The sequence below is a fragment of the Rhinopithecus bieti genome, unplaced genomic scaffold (assembly GCF_001698545.2).
Source record: "Rhinopithecus bieti isolate Rb0 unplaced genomic scaffold, ASM169854v2 scaffold_50877, whole genome shotgun sequence".
NCBI lineage: Eukaryota > Metazoa > Chordata > Mammalia > Primates > Cercopithecidae > Rhinopithecus > Rhinopithecus bieti.
The window spans coordinates 1,588,146-1,592,934 of NW_016821745.1; the positions used below are offsets into that span (position 1 = coordinate 1,588,146).

At 46.2% G+C, this 4,789-nt stretch overlaps 1 long non-coding RNA gene across 1 annotated transcript; it reads left to right on the forward strand.

Moving 5' to 3' along the window:
- The first annotated feature begins 729 nt into the window (after nucleotides 1-729).
- LOC108520996 (uncharacterized) lies at nucleotides 730-4,586 on the forward strand. Its single transcript, XR_001883088.1, has 2 exons — nucleotides 730-850; nucleotides 4,277-4,586. It is a non-coding gene; the product is annotated as an uncharacterized LOC108520996 (long non-coding RNA).
- The last annotated feature ends 203 nt before the right edge of the window (nucleotides 4,587-4,789 follow it).

Here is a 4,789-nt window from a genome sequence, read left to right on the forward strand (position 1 = left end):
ATGAATCAAGATAGATATATGTAAGTTTCCCTAAAGAGACAGAAGGTGTCCTGTGGCTAGCAAGATCGGTGTGTGATGCAGGCGGGTGTACTGTGGAGGCACGCATCAGTGTGTGATGCAGGGTGGTGTACTATAGAGGCACACATCAGTGTGTGATGCTGGTGGGTGCACCGTGGAGGCACACATCAGTGTGTGATGCTGGCCAGTGCATTGTGCAGGCATGCATCAGTGTGTAATGCAGCTGACTGCAACCTCTGCCTTCTGGGCTTAAATGATTCTTGTGCCTCAGCCTCCCGAGTAGCTGGGACTACAGGTGCAAGCCAGCATGCCTGGCTAATTTTTTATATTTTTGGTAGGAATGGAATTTCACTATGTTGGCCAGACTGGTCTCAAACTCCTGGCCTCAGGTGATCTTCCCACCTCAGCCTCCCAAAGTGTTAGGATTACCAGTGTGAGCCACTGCACCCAGCTGTACTCTTTATATCTAAGTAGTTTTGCCTACTTCAAAGTCATGTTCTCGCCTGCGTTTTTTTTGTTGTTGTTTTTTTGTTTTTTCCTATAAGCTTAATATGGTTTGACCGTGTGTTCCCACCCAAATCTCATGTTGAATTGTAATCCCCAGTGTTGGGGGAGGGAACTAGTTGGAGGTGATTGGATCATGGGGGTGGATTTCCCCTTTCTGGTCTCATGGTTGTGAGTGAGTTCTCCCAAGATCTGGTTGTTTGAAAGTGTGTAGCACTTCCCCTTTTGCTCTCTCTCTCCTGCTGACCATGAGAAGATGGGCTTGCTTCCCCTTCACCCTTTGCCATGATTGTAAGTTTCCTGAGGCCTCTGTACAGCCTGCAGAACTGTGAGTCAATTAAACCTCTTTCTTCATAAATTACCTGGTCTCTGGTAGTTCTTTATAGCCGGGTGATAATGGACTAATACAAAGCTTGATGGCTTTACTTCTACTTGTAGATCCTTGCTCCATCTAGAATTACTTTTGGGTGTAGTGTAAGGTAAGAGTTGAGGTTTTTTTGTTGTTGTCATTTTCATATGGTTGTCCAGTTGCTCCCATACCATTTATTGAAAAGACCATCTTTTCTCATTTATTGTTTTGGCACCTTTGCCAAAAATCAGTTGATTATATATGCGTGGATCTGCTTTGTGCCTCGATTCTGTCCTATTGGCCTATATGTCTACTGTACACTAATCCCACACTGTTTTTACGACTTCAGTTTTATATTGTCTCAAAATCTGGTAACGTGAGTTTTTCAATTATTTTCGTGTTTTGCAAAATTGCTTTAACTATTTTAAGTCCTTTGCCTCTCCATGTAAATTGCGGAATTTGGAAACTTCTGCCAAAAAATAAGCATGGCTGAGTTTTCATTGAGATCTCACTGAATCTAAGATCAGTTTAGGAGGACTAGACCTCTTCATTATGTCAAGTCTTCAAGTCTGTGAATACAACTAATCTTTTAACCACTATTGGTTATGTTTAATTACTTTTAGCAATATTATATACTTTTGTATACAAATCTTGCAGGTATTTTGTTAAATTTATCCCTAAACATTTCACATTTTTTATTGTATTAGAAATTATGTTCTTAATTCAATTTCCCATTGTCCATTGTGTATGTATTGTAATAGAAAGGGTTTTTGTATCTCAGCTGGTGTCCTGTGGCTTTGGTACACTCACCTATTGGTTTTTTGTAGGTTACAAGTATCTTCTATGTATACTAACCTGTCGTCTAGGAATAGAGGCAGATTTTCATCTTCCTTCCCAATCTGTGCTTTGCATTTCTTTTTCTTGTCTTATTACACTGGTTGTGAATTCTAGTACAACATTAAGGGGGAAATAGAATTGACAGCCTTACCTTAGAGAAAATAAATTCAGTTTTTCACCATTAATTACGTTATCTGTAGATTCTCCAAAGATTCTCTTTATCAGATTAAGGAAGTGCTCTTAGATTTCTAGTTTTGCTGAAAGTTTTTATCAAGAATGGGCCTTGAAGTTTTTCACATTTTTTTCTGCATCTATTAAGATAATTACATGATCTCCTTTTGATTTCGATAACACAAGAGTTACATTTATTGGTTTTCACATATTAAACCAACATTGCATTCTTGGTATAAAGCCTGTAGCGTCATGTTTATTTTCCTTTTTATATTGCTGGTATCGTTTGCTCATGTTTTGCTAAGGGATTTTGTTTCTACATTCATGAGAAATATTAGCCTTCAGATTTCTTTCTTGGTAATGCCTTTGCCTGTTCTTTTGGGGAAGGGGGGTTCTAATCAGTGTAATGTTGATCTCATAAAATAAGCTGGGGAGTGTGCCTTCTGCCTCTGTTTTTAAAATAGTTTGTGCAAGGTTAGTATTCTTTATCTCTCAAGTGTTTGCTGTCGGGGCCTCATTCCTGCTTTTCAATAAAGACCTGAGAAAGTGAGGGAGTCATCCATGCTGTTGTTGGAGGAAGAGTGCTCCAGGCAGAGAAGGCAGTCAGTGTGGGAGCCCTGGGGAAGAGAGCTCCTGACATGTTCCAGGGAAGACAAGGGGCTCAGTGTGGCTGGAATAGAGAGGATGAGAGGGTGAATGTTGAGGGACAGGGAAAGAGATATTGCAGGGAGGGAAACCCTGGAGGGCCTTGTAGATCCTATTAGGGACTTGGGCTTTTGTTATGAGTGGGGTGGGAAGCCTTTGGAGGGTGGGAGGCATGATGTGACTTTGCGGATGATCCCTGTGCTGGTGACAGACTTCCAGAGGGCACAAAGCAGCAGGGGGCCCCGATGGGAGCTGCCCTCTGAATGTGGGTGAGAGACCCCGGGATCTGATCAGGCCAGTGGCAGTGAGAGGGGAGTGGATGTTGAATGTGAAATCCCGGGATCCGGCCAGGCCAGTGGCAGTGGGAGGGGAGCAGATGTTGAATGCGAGACCCCAGGATCTGGCCAGGCCAGTGGCAGTGGGAGGGGAGCAGCTATTGAATGTGGCTCCATCGTCAAGGCAGATACAGCAAGATTTGCTGACAGACCAGATGTGGAGTGTAAGAGAAAAGGGAGAATCGAGGAATAGACCATGGCTTCGGCTTGGAACCCCGGAGTTTTCACCGGCAGAGACAGAGAAGACTGGAAGGAGCTCAGGTTTTGATTCGTTGGGTTTGAGGTGCCGGAATTCTCCGTGCAAAATCAGGAAGTGTGTGTGGTGGGAGCTGAGGGGTCTGGGCTGACAATGCGCCTCAGATGTGAGTCCAGGTGGCTCAAAGGAGAGAAGGTGACCATGGCCAAGGCTGTGTGGAAGACAGGGCCCTGGCGGCGGGACTGAAGTGACGGCGAGGACTCAGCTAAACTGGAGGGACGCTGTTGACCATGGCTATGAGACCAACAACCACACTGTGGGGTATGTCCTCCTGAGGACAGGTCAGCCTTGTTTCTGCGACTGAAGTGGCGGCGAGGACTCGGCTAAACTGGAGGGACGCTGTTGACCATGGCTATGAGACCAACAACCACACTGTGGGGTATGTCCTCCTGAGGACAGGTCAGCCTTGTTTCTGCCTGTTGAGTGTCCGTGGGTCCAATGTTGTGAAATCTTGTTCTCTCATCTTATCCAGAGGGAGCTGTGATGGTTAAATTTTGTGTCCCCTTTGCTGGCTGAGGGGTTCCCGGACACTTATTTAAACATTATTTCTGGGCATGTCTGTGAGCGTGTTTCCAGCTGAGATTGGCGACTGAATCAGTGGACTCAGGAAAGCAGGTGGCCCTTCTTCATGTGGGTGAGCTTTATGTAGCCCCTCGAGGTTCAGTGCGAAATAGAACAAAATGGAGAATTAACCTCTCAGTGTGGCTGCGCGAGCTGGGACACCAACCTTCTCCCCTACTTGGGCTGAGACTGAGACCATCAGCTCTCCCGGTTCAAGGGCCTTCAGACTTGGACTGAACCACACCACCAGGCTTCCTGAGTCTCCAGTGGGCAGAAGGCAGACTCCGTAACCGCATGAGCCAATCCCTCAGAATGAATCTCTTTATACAGGCATCCTATTGGTTCTGTCTCCCTGGGCTAATGCAGGGGTCTCATGCAAAGGTGGCAGAGTTTTCAGATGTGGCATGCCGGAGAGCAGGTCAGAAGATGAAAGAGCCCTGGCCAAGTGGAAGCTGGAAGTCTGGGAGAATTGCCGTCTACCCAGCTGGGGAGTCTCTGTGTTTTCATCATGTTGAATCGTGACTATTTCTAGGTAGGCTCTCTGAGGGCTGAATCCAGGAGTCATTAGATTGCCCCTAGGCAAATGTCTGCCTTTTACAGAAGAGCACGCAGAGCTCAGGACAAGAGCAGCTGGTCCAGCCACACTGCGTGCACAGGGACAGGCCTGTCTGTACCTGTGCTCACCGGGGCCCCTTCCAGAGGTCTCTGCAGCAGAAAACGTGTGCTCCACGTACCGGCGCCCAGCATCCCACCAGACCAGCACCGATCCCCATGGGAACTGGAGAGGAATTGTGCTGAATGAGGATATTTAAAGTGAATTGTGTGTGGACTCCCTACGCTCCCTGACTCCTTGTTTATTTCCACCCTTTCTGGCAGATGCTGGTAATAAAATTTCAGGAAAATCTTTAAACATGACGTGAGCCAAAGGTACAGGGATCTTGGTTCAGGAGCTCAGTGCCCAAGAAGCGTACAAGAAGCACGTTTTATTGGTTTTTTACAATGCCACATAGTTTTGATTTCAAGCTCCCCTTCTTCCAGGGCAGATGAAACTCTGCTTCCAATCGTGAAGATCCCCTCCCTTACCCCCTGGTATATTGATGAGATTCGAGGGCA